We start from the raw sequence: 12,695 nt of genomic DNA on the forward strand, positions 1-12,695 counted from the left end.
GTTTAAGAGACACTAGACTAAGTCCAGACCAGTTGGGTCTGCTCCCCAATGCAATATTCCACCACTCACCCATTCCCCTAAAGCACCCTGTTCCCCCAACGCAATATTCCATCACTCACGCATAGCCCCCAACTGCGCAGGTGCTGCTCATTCCCCCTCATCCCCAGCACTCACCCCTTCTCCACCCTCCCTCTTCTTTCCCCACTCCTCCTCCCCTCTCCCAATCCCTCCCTCACCTCTCCCTCCCTCTCCTTTCCCCTACCGTAAGTCACTCCCTCCCTCCCTCTCTCCGTAACTCCTCTCCCCTTCCTACACCCCTCCTATCCCTCTATCCCCCACTCCTCACCTCCCCTATCCCCCCTCTATCCCTCCTCACCTGCCCCACTGCCCTCCTTTCCCTCTATTCCCACTCCCCCCCTCCTGTTCCTCTATTCCACCTCCTCCCCTACTCTCCCTCCTCACCTCCCACACTTTCCCCTCTCCCTCCCTACCCCCTCCTTTCCCTCAATCCTCCCCACTCTCCCTCCTCACCTCACCAGGATCTTTCTCCTCTCCTCCTCCCCTCCCCAATCCCTTCCTCACCTCTCCCTCCCTATCCTTTCCCCTACCCTCAGTCACTCCCTCCCTCCCTCCCTCCATAAAAAGCAGCATCTGCAGTTCCTTCCTCTACAGGTCAAGCTCCAAGCAGTTCCATATCACTGATTTCCACCTTTTGCCCTTCCTTTAGTTTAGTTTAGTGATACATCGTGGAAACAGGACCTTTGGCCCACCGAGTCCGCACCGACCAGCGATCCCCGCACATTAACACTATCCAACACACACTAGGGACAATTTACACATACACCAAGCCAATCAACCTACAAACCTCTACGTCTTTGGAGTGTGGAAGGAAACCCAAGATCTCGGAGAAAACCTACGCGGTCACGGGCAGAACGTACAAACCCCGTACAGACAGCACCCATAGTCGGGATCGAACCCGGGTCTCTGGCGCTGCAAGCATTATAAGGCAGCAACTCTACCGCTACATGTGGCCTACATTTTGGATACAATTTCTTGGCATGAAGACATGTTATAAATCTTTTCCACATCCTGGAAGAACAATGACGTGCACACTGTTGAATTAATCGTGATGATATCAGTACTGGAGTGCTATTGACTAATGGCCTGCAGTTGATTATTTTCAGAATTGCTATGTACAATAAATGTTGCAACATGTATAATTAGTGGTTCATGAAGAGACAATTTAGATAAAAGGCTGGCATCAGACTATAAGGGCATCTCTTTGCTCCTTCATTTAATGATTCAAATTAACAGCATTTTTTGTCTCCAAGTTATATTGTACGTCATGAGGGTTGTGGTTCATTCTGAAGCCTGATTCCTCAGGTACTGATGCCCTTCAAGCCTTGAACCCCAAGATACATAGCACAGTTTAATTGTGTGTGTTGATGCAATTCGATGATGTTGACTTTTTTCAAGAAAGTGCGACCATATGCTTAGTTTTGTTTAGAAATACAGATTGGAAACAGGATATTTGTCCCACTGAGTCCACGCCAACCAACGATCACCTGTTCACACTATTTCTATCTTAGTTCTATCCTATCCACGAGGGGATAATTTATAGAAGCCAATTAACCTATAAACCTGCACATCTTTGTAATGTGGGAGGAAATTGGAGCACCCTTAGGTAACCCATGCAAGTCACAGTCTATCAGTTCTTTTTCCTGTTTTGTTATTTTAAGTACACGTTAGAGAGTATGTTTTAGTGTTCTCTGGTTTGTTTTATGTGGGTGGTGGTGGGGGGGGGGGGGGGGGTGTTGGGGGAAATCTCTTACCTTGCCAGAGATGCAAATTGTTTTCCGGATCGTATCTCCGGTCGCTCTGTGGCCTAACATCATGGAGCTGGCGGCCTTGCTCGAGACTGACTTTGAGCCCCACCGCGGGGGGCCGTGGACTTACCATCAGAGCCTGCGATCCCTTCCCTGGGATTGACACTCCAACCTGTGGATTTCAACATCGAGCAGCTCGCAGTCTCGGGTAGAGACTGATGTCGGGAAGCTCCAAGCCGCAGGAGGTTCGACCAGCCCGGCTGGGGGAGCTGAGATCCCCCCCCGATGCGGGAGCTTGATCGCCCCGACGCGGAGGGCTCGACTGCCGGTTGTGGGAGTCAAGATTGCCTCGACAACGGGAGAACAAAGAAAGGAAGAAGATTGAACTGAGGAATGTGGGGAGTCGCTGTGCTGGATGTTCATGTTAAAATGTATTTGTGTGTCTTGTTGCTATTTATTGGTTTGACTGTATGGCAATCTGAATTTCAATGTACCTTAATTGGCACATGTGCCAATAAACAAACCTTCTGTACAGCAGCATCCATAGTCAGGAATGAACATGGGTCATAGAGTCATAGGGCCACAGAGTCATACAGCATGGAAACTGGCCCTTTGGTCCAACGTCCTATCTATACAAGTCCCACCTGCCTGCTTTTAGCCCATATCCCTCTAAACCTGTCCTATACATGTACCTGTCTAAATGTTTCTTAAACATTGCGATAGTACTTGCCTCAACTATCTCCTCCAGTAATTCCATACACCCACCACCGTTTGTGTGAAAAAGTTACCGCTCACAAACCTATTAAATCTTTCCCCCATCACTTTAAGCCTATGGGGTGTCTGGCGCTGTAAGGCAGAAACTCTACCAGTGCTCCACTCTGCCGCCCTGCTCATGTATCTTGCATCTTCATGAAAAACTCCACAAACTCATCATGGAGCCCTTGGTTTGTATCTTCCCGGGTAGTCCTTTGATCAATTGAGCCATAATGGCCATTTTTAAAAATATCTGTGGGAGGCAGGTAAGAGATGGGATGATAGGAGATGATCATTGCTGATTCTCCTAAAAATTCCCTCTGAACATCATTGAATGCGCTCAATGTTTGGAGTTACACAAGGAAGCCACCCTAACAGCAGAAACACTACCAAAGAGTTTCCTCCTCAAATCAAATATCTTATTTCATTAAAACCAAGTTCCTGATCTGGGTAAATCGGCACAGACTCTGGGCTTAACGATGTATAAACCAGAGCAAATATAAAGAATATCGAACTGCTTTTTAAAAAACAACAGTCTTGGGAAGGTTCTTAAAGGGCTTCCTACAAATGTTTTGTAAAAGGATAGTCGAAGGGATAAAGTTTAAAAGAGATTAAAGCGGTGAAGTGATTTGGAGAGTGCGAAACCGGTATTAAATAAAGATGTTGCAGTAGTTTCTATGACAATCTGCAATCGAAGTAGACCATTTAGAACTGCACAGACTACTCAAAGTAACCAAACAAGTTCTATGATAGGCCAATTAAGTCTGACAATGTCTAATGGAGCATTTTTCGGGCATGTTCATACTTCTAGGCTACCCCAGCTTCTTTCCCTTGTGTTCTTGAATGTGTCAGCCGTGACTCAATAATAACACACTTGTTAAGTTTAGTTCAGAGATGCAGATTGGAAACAGGCCCTTCAGCCCATCAAGTCCTCGCCGACCATCGATTGCCCATTCACACTAGTTCAATGTTATCCCAATTTCTCAGCCACTCCCCACACGCTAGAGCAGGGGTCAGCAAACTTGTTCTGCATAGGAGCCAGGACCCATGTCTGTGAGCGGATGGCGGGCCACATCTATTGCCATAGTTCATAAATAATTAATGATAGTTTAAAAAACTATCCGTCACACACATCACTGTGAAGACATGAACATTGTCCCAAACCTCCGCTCCACCCGACCTGCAGCCCGCGGAGGGTGGCTGTGGGAGAGTGGGGGCTGTCCCGAGGGATACCGAGTGACTGTGCCATGCTCCCGCGGGTGGAGACGGAGGAGAGAGAGAGAAGGGGAGAGGGAGAAGGGGGGGAGAGAGAGAAGGGGGAGACAGAGAAGGGAGAGAGAGAAGAGGGAGAGAGAGAAGGGGTGAGAGAGAAGGGGGAGAGAGAGAAGGGGGAGAGAGAGAAGGGGGACAGAAGGGGGAGAGAGAGAGAAGGGGGAGACAGAGAGAAGGGGGGAGAGAGAGAAGGGGAGAGAGAGAAGGGGGAGAGAGAGAAAGGGGAGAGAGAGAAAGGGGGGAGAAGGGTGAGAGAAGGGGGAGAGAGAGAAGGGGGAGAGAGAGAAGGGGGAGACAGAGAAGGGGGAGACAGAGAAGGGGGAGACAGAGAAGGGGGAGACAGAGAAGGGGGAGACAGAGAAGGGGGAGACAGAGAAGGGGGAGACAGAGAAGGGGGAGACAGAGAAGGGGGAGACAGAGAAGGGGGAGACAGAGAAGGGGGAGACAGAGAAGGGGGAGACAGAGAAGGGAGAGAGAGAAGGGGGAGAGAGAGAAGGTAGGGAGAGAGAAGGGAGAGAGAAGGTGTGCAGCCCCCATTCTCCCACGACCACCCTCCACGGGCTGTGGGTCGGGTGGAGTGGAGGTTTGGGACAATGTTCATGCCTTCACAGTAATGTGATGGACGTGGGGGTCTGGACCAATCGCTGACAAGTCCCCCCCCCGGCAACGTCATGTCCGTTATTGGACTTTTCGGTTGAGCGGCAGTCGGTCCTTTGGCCTGTAGGCCTGGTGGTGATTCGCCAGAGCGGCCATTCGGTAAGTTTGCTTCTAGGCTCGCAGCTTTTCGGTTAATTTGCATTTAGGCATCCCGTCCTTTCGGTTAGTAAGCGTTGCGTCTTCGTAATCTTTCAGTTTGTTGGCGTTTCGGCCTTGTTTCCATTCGGTTCTTTGGCTTCGACTTCTTTGCTTCGGCCTCTCGTCCGTCGGCGCCACGTCCGCACACGAAGCGGCCACCACCCTAATCCTACACTATTTTATTCTCCACATTTTCACATCAACTGCACTCCCACCCACCAAGAATCTACCTCTCAGCCACACCCTTGGGACAAATTACATTGGCCAAGTTACCGAGCAACCACACATCAGAGAGTCATTGAGTCACACAGCATGGAAACAGGCCCTGCGGCCCAACTTTCCTATGCTGACTAAGATGCCCCATCTACATTGTTCCCACCTGCCTGCCTTTGGCCCAAATCCCTCTAAAGTCTCGACAATGTGGGAGGAACCAGGAGCAGCCAAAGTAGAAACGTGAAACCGCACACCTCCAGATTCAGGGACAGTTTCTACCCAGCTGTTATCAGGCAACTGAACCATCCTAGCTACAAACAGAAAGCGATCCTGAGCTACTATCTTCCTCATTGGAAACCCGTGGACTATATTTAATTGGACTTTACTGGACTTTGTCTTGCACTAAACGTCATTCCATTTATCATGTATCTGTACCTGGGGCTGTACCTATGGATGGGTCGATGGTAATCATGTATTGTCTTTCTGCTGACTGGTTAGCACGTAATAAAAGCTTTTCACTGTACCTCGGTACACATGACAATAACTTAAGCTAAACAAAACTAAACCCATGTGGTCATAGGGAAGTTGAGGTCAGGGGTCAGGATTGAACCCTGGTTACTGGAGCTGTGAGGCAGCAGCTTTACTGGATACACCACTGTGCCCCACTAACTTTGCTCCTCCACCTTCCTTCTCTTCTAAAATGATTGTCCTTAATATGTACATTTTTAATCAAGCTTTTGATCAACAGCCCAAGTATCTCCTTAAGAGGATTACTGTCAAATTTTGTTTGCTAATACTCCTGCTTTGGCATGTTTAGCTACATTAAATAGCCGATTTAAATGCAAAAACTGCTGTTGTTTTTGTATTTACATCAGCTTCTGGCTAACTGCTGTCTTTTAACCAGACACAATAATAATTCATGGAAAAACAGTGATTAATTGGCAGCTATATGGAATGAGCTGTGCCAGAGGAAGCAACTAAGACAGATACAATTGCAACACTTAAAAGACATTTGACAAGCACATTGAAAGGAAAGGTTTGGAGGAGTATGGGCCAGTTGCCTAATCAAGCAGGTGGGACGATTGTGATTAAGCAACTCGCTTGGCCTGGACGAGTTGGGCTGTTGGGGTGGGGGGGGGGGGGGGGGGGGGGGGGGGGGGGGGGGGGGAGGAGGGGGGGGGGAACTCTGGCCCGTGAGGGAAGCAGGTCGATGAGGGAAGCAGGTCGGTGAGTGATCAAAAGGCCTCTCATAGACTGTGTCTGATTGGCCGCCGAGTGACCAGTGCATTATGTGATTGGACACAATGCCCTTGGAGACAGCAGCTGATTGGACGGGAGGAGACCGGTTTGTTGATTGGACGGGAATTTTAAGGTGGTCGGTGATTGGACGCAACCCCTTTAGAGACAATGGTTGATTGGCCGCCAAATAATCGGGCGCAAAAAATTGACAAATATGAAAACAATCAAATCATAATTCCAATTTAAAACGGAAGAATATCATGCCTGATCTGCAGCAAAGATACTAGTATCCGCTCTGGTATCTTTGATCTGCAGTTCCTTCCTATTGAAGAAGAACCCTGGCCCGAAACAACTCCTAATCCATTCCCTCCACAGATGCCGCCTAGCCCGCTGAGTTCCTCCAGCACTCTGTGTTTTGAAGTTGAAGTTAGAGATAAAGCTGGAGTAACTAAGTGGGACAGGCAGCGACTCTAGAGAGAAGACCCTTCTTCAGACTGAACTGAACTCTCGCCGGTGAGAGTACTTGTGATTGTCTGCAGAAGGGTCTCGACCTGAAACACCACCCACTACCCAGAGCCACCGCCCATCCTGCTGAGCCACCCCAGCCCCCCCCCGTGTCCACCTTCAAGACCAAACAAAAACCACAGAGTGCTGGAGGAACTCAGCGGGCCAGGCAACACCCACGGAGGGAACAGACCAGGAGCTGCCATGGGCCAGGGTTCCCCCCCTCCCCCCCCCAACAGGAAGGAACCGCAGATGGAGCCGTCGCCACAAGACGGCAAATGATTCCGGGAATGCCGAGGCGAGAGGGTGAGAGAGAGGAAGTGAGAGAGCGAGAGAAATCCAACGGACGGATTCGGATCCCAACTATGCCTCGCTGAGACCTCGCCAGAAGTTTCAAACCTACTTCCCCATTCAGTTTGAGCCACGTGGACCAAGATACCACGTTGTAAACAACCACGTTCGCTACTTTGACTGCGAGTTCGCGTTCCGCCACAGTCCCGCCAGCGGATTACAGCTGTTTGATATCCGCTTCAGGAAGGAGCGGGTGGTCTACGAGTTGAGCGTCCAGGAGGTGAACTCCGTTTACGGCGGAGAGACGCCAGGTCTGATGAGGGCCAAATTCGTAGACAGTTATTATGGAATTGGGAAAAGTTCCACTGAGCTGGTGAAAGACGTGGACTGCCCTTACAGTGCCAGTTTCCTCCACACTCTCCATCTCATGGCGACTAGAAACCAAAGATCCTATAGCAGAGCAAGATAGTCCACTCGACGAAAAAGCCATAGTAGGGTCATGGGTAATCTTCAGCAACATTTCCGTAACCGGCTTCCGTCTCCGCTCCAGTTTCTTTGCTTTGGTCATGGCTTCTTCATGCACAAATCATCTTTTTGATATTCCTGCCTAGTCTTCCTTATAAACTTTGAACATCTATATAATTAAAAGTCTCATCTTGACCACTTCCTGTCTGCGCTGTATATTGATTTTAGAAAAAACGCTACCTTATATGGCTGCGATTTTAGCCACTGTCCTACTCCGCTGTGCAGGCCCCGAGGATTTTTCAGATCGATGAAAAATAAAAGAGTTATGAGTGTTTAAAAAACCTTGAGATCCTCTCTCCTGTCAATCACCGCGATGAAGGTGATTGAACTTTCGGGGGTGAGGGCAGGACTATAAAACCCTGGATGCCTGGACATGACTCAGTCTCTCTGCAAGATTGCGAGGGAGAGGCCACGACTCTCATTCTGCTGTGAATCAACTGAACTGTAAGTCTGCAATGTACTTGAATAAATGATTTGTTAGCCCTTAATGAAAGCAAAATGAGTTGTTTGGCCTGCCCATGTGCTTTGAAAGTGCAATGGCAATGGAAATGAAATGAAAAGGCAATGAGCTGTTTGCCCTGCCCTGTGCTTTGAAACTGCAATGGCAATGGAAATGAAATGAAAATGCAATGAGCTGTTCGGCCTGCCCTGTGCTTGAAACTGCAATAGCAATGGAAGTGAAATGAAAATGCAATGAGCAGTTCAGCCTGCCCTGTGCTTGAAGCTGTCATGACAATGGAAATTAAATGAAAATGCAAAGAGCTGTTTGGCCTGCCCTGTGCTTGAAATGGAAATGGAAATGAAATGAAATTAGTTGTTTGGCCTGGCTGAAACCACTAATTTCGGCCCACAATGCCATTATTAGCCGATAAACCAGTCCCTTTTGTCTAAAATGCCAGTATTAGCCCAGGAGTAGCATTTTGGCCCAAAAGGCCCTGCCAGGCCAGGAAAAGTCCAGAAAAAGTGCCATTGACTGAGATTTAACACAGATTTTTTTTAAAAAGAACCCCATTCGGCCCATCAGGCCTGTACTAGCCCAGGAGGAGTCCCTTTGGCCCATCAGTAAGTATTTCCCCTGCAAGTATTAAATCTCACCACAGTATTTTTCTCCCTCCCTTCATTGGCTCCCTGTGAGATCCAGGCCAGGATAGACTTTCGTCCTTCATTGCTGTGATCTGCAGAAAAAGATGAAGAATGTCTAAAATTGATTCTCCACCCTCTCCCTCTTCGCTCTCACCCGTTTTGAGCAGAATTTCTGGCAGTTTCTGAGCTGCCAGCCCACCAGGCCTGAGTGACAGCTGCCAGCCCACCAGGCCTGAGTGATTAAGCTGCCAGCCCACCAGGCCTGAGTTACTGAGCTGCCAGCCCAAGAATCCATTTGGCCCACAATGTCCATAATAGCCCTCTGGAAACCAGTCCCTTTGGCCCACAACACCCATACTAGCACTCCAGAAAGCCCCCCCCCCCCCCCACTGGCCACCAATATTGGAATTGGTGGAGAGGTGGAATATTGCATTGGGGGACCAGCCCGCCCATATGAACATGAGACCCAATGGGTCATTCTTAGTCTCGTACAAAATATTGCCATTAGGAAGGAGCTCCAGAAAATCCTGCACCCACTCAAGCCATCCCCCCCCCCCCAAAATCCTGCACCCACTCAAGCCATCTCCCCCCCCCCCCCCCTCCCTCCGACATGGACACGGAGCGATCGCTGGCCCCCCATCTTTTGTTAAACATCTATTTCCTTCCATTGTTTTTTAAAAATTACCCCTTACCATTTCCATACTTTTTCGATAGCTGCCATGACCCGTTTGATGTCATCCTTCACCCTTCGCCCTTCTCCTGGTCGCGGCCCACACCAATCTGCCGGACATACTGTGTGTGTGTGTGTGTGTGTGTGTGTGTGTGTGTGTGTGTGTGTGTGTGTGTGTGTGTGTGTGTGTGTGTGTGTGTGTGTGTGTGTGTGTGTGTGTGTGTGTGTGTGTGTGTGTGTGTATTTGTTTGGCGGAGTCTGAGGGGAGAAGCACCAAGAGCGAATGGATAGACGGATGAAAGCAACAATCACGGAGCAGAATAGGTGACATTTCGGGTCGAGACCCTTCTTCAGACTGTCCGCTTGTTCGCCCGGCCTTGGATTAAGTAGCGCAGGATAAAGCTGCGAATTCACACAGAGGATGGAAACTGAAAAGTAGGGGAACGCCGTACCCTCCCCCCATCCCCCATTTCCATCACTGGATACAGTGTGGAAATAGGCCTTTCGGCCCAACATGCCCACTCCGGCCAACATGTCCCAGCTACACTTGTCTCACCTGCCAACATTTGGTCCATATCCCTCAAAACCTGAGTTAATGATTTGGGCAAGGTGTGACAAGACATGAAACATATAAATGACTGGGAAATAATAAAGCAGAAATATATTCTGTGGAAATTCTGACAATAATCCAGTTGAGTGAAGAATGTGCATTGTATCTTCTTCAATCAACAACCCGGTCCCTAGTGTTCCAGTACATTAATCAGTTACCATATAGCCATCACTTAACAAATATATTGGAGATTCTTGTGCATAAACCTCCTTTGCGATAGGGATAGATCACACTAAGCAACTGTCTTAAAGCACCTTACTGATTATTGACATTTAGCATAGTGTCTGCATATTCAGTTCCATCATAAGTTGAAGGGAGAATACAATTCACTGACACTAATATATATATTTAGAATGGTTTGTGCTTTTGACAGTGATGAATTTCTTGATGCCCTTTAAGCGATGGTGCAGCTGGGGATCCGATTTGATAAAGGTTAAGAAAATTAAGCACGTCTTCAATGACTATTTCTAATTTCTACAGGTGCACCATAGAAAGTATCCTGTTCAGATGCACCCACTGCTTCGAATGGCAACTGCTCCACACAAGACTGCCAGAAATTGCAGAGGATTGTGAGTGCAGCCGACTCCATCACACAAATTGGCAACTGCCCCATTGACTCCATCTATACTTCACGCTGCCACGGGAAAGCAGCAACATTATCAAGAGCCACTCACACCCTGTTCATAGACACAAAATGCTGGAATAACTCAACAGGTCAGGTGGCATCTCTGGAGTAAAGGAATAGGTGACGTTTCGGGTCGAGACCTTCCTTCAGACTGAGAGTCAGGGGAGAGGTAAACTAGAGATAGCTTGGGCAGCTTACAACCCAATGGTATAAATATTGATTTCTCTAAGTTCAAGTAACTCTTGCATCCATTCTCTGGGTTTTAAGCTGCCCAAGCAAAATATGAGTTGCTGTTCCTCCAATTTGTGTGTTTACTCTGACAGCGGAGGCTCAGGACAGAAAGGTCAGTATAGAAATGGGAAGGGGAGTTAAAGTGTTTGGCAACTGGGAGATCCCCTTTCCCATTAGGCAAAATATACAAAAGCTTGAAAGCACTTACCACCAGATTTAAAAAACAGCTTCCTCCCCGCTCTTCCCATTTGCTGAGGATTCACACTTTTTTATCTGCACTTTCCCTACAACTGTTACATGATATTCTGCGCTCTGTTTATTTTCTCTTTTCCACTACCTGATGTACTCAAGTATTATTTACCTTGACAAGTAGAGGTGCGAATTGTGAACCCAGAGAAGCTATAGAGGTTTCAGAAAGGCAAGAGTTAAAGATGACTTGCTGCCTTGTGCATTTTGGTCTTTTGCAATCTGTGCTGGTGATTAACAGTAGGTTATGTTCAAAGCTGTATGACATTAGGTTATCAGGTTGCAGTATTAGGTGTTTTCAATACTTAGAAGCGATTCAATCAAAGCAAAACTACATCTTGTGTAAGACTGTTTATGTGGATGCAATAAATGCCAATGTATTAGGATTCTGCCAAATGAAACCATTTCCCTCTTCCATTCAATAGTAATGCCTATTTTGGATAAGAACTATGTGAAATATCCTGCCCCTTTAAGTTATACTTGAACATGTAAATAATATGTATGTTGATTGTCATAAGGGATTAATTTAAGGCACTAAGCCCACAGAGTAATGATCAAGTGTTTTGATTATTTTATTTAAGAACTGTGTGAAGGTTTTAACCTCACTAATCTTGTATTTTTTTTCATTTAATAGAACATACATTAAGACTAAAAGTGGATGAGCTTACCCTTCAGCATGCAAGTTAATTCACAGGTTTGGTGTGCTGAAACTACGATGGCACTTTGTAAATTTTTACCACTTCTACAGATGAGACCTTGTAAATCTATTTTTGATCTCAGCATCTTGTCATAACAAACATTATCTGAGTAGTGAATTGTCACAATGAATGCAATTGGTCTTAAATGCACATCCTGAAGGGGGAGGAGTTCCACATGGGCAGATGGCTGGCAGGCTTAGAATTCATCCTATGACCTCGGATTTCTGTGAAGAATCACTGATAGCTGAGCTTTTTGCAACCTGACATAAAATCGGTCAACCTGACATAAAATCTGATATCCATCTCAGAACGAGCAAGGAGATAGTCCGTGCCTAGTCCTCAACGTCCAACATTATTTCTTGTGCAATCATATCACAGTAACTTCGTCATGATGCGTCAAAACAACTTAACCTCTTTCAGTAACCTCTCGTTGTTGAGAGAAAATAAGTCCTAAATTTGACAAGGCTTAAATGTAAATTCATGATAAATGTAATGCCACGCGTCCAAATATTCCTCAAGATAACTTTGACCAAGGGTTGACTAAGAGACCAAAGGGCGACGCTCCTAAGCAGCTGCGGCTCGCCTGCAGTCCGTCTGTCTTTTCCTTTTTTTTGTTTCTTTTGTCTTGTCAGATGTATGTATTAGTTTATTTTTAGTTGTTAATATACTGTGGGACCCAACATGTTCACATGAGAGGGCTGGTCCGCCAACGCAATATTCCACCTCTCCACCAATTCCAATATTGGTGGCCAGTGGTGGGGGAGGGGGGGGGCTTTCTAGAGCACTAGTATGGGTGTTGTGGGCTGAAGGGACTGGTTTCCAGAGGGCTAGTATGGACATTGTGGGCCGAATGGATTCTTGGGCTGGCAGCTCAGTCACTCAAGACTGGTGTGCTGGCAGCTCACTCATGGCTGATAGGCTGGCAGTTGACTCACGGCTATTCCTTGAAAATCCATTTCAAGCAGGGTGCAAGGCCACGAAATTCAAGTGCAGTTTCCGACCACTTCAAGCAGGGTGCAAGGCCACCAAATTCAAGTGCAGTTTTATACCACTTCAAGCAGGGTGCAAGGCCACCAAATTCAAGTGCAGTTTCATACCACTTCAAGCAGGGTGC

Source organism: Amblyraja radiata, chromosome 8 (genome assembly GCF_010909765.2).
Source record: "Amblyraja radiata isolate CabotCenter1 chromosome 8, sAmbRad1.1.pri, whole genome shotgun sequence".
Lineage (NCBI taxonomy): Eukaryota > Metazoa > Chordata > Chondrichthyes > Rajiformes > Rajidae > Amblyraja > Amblyraja radiata.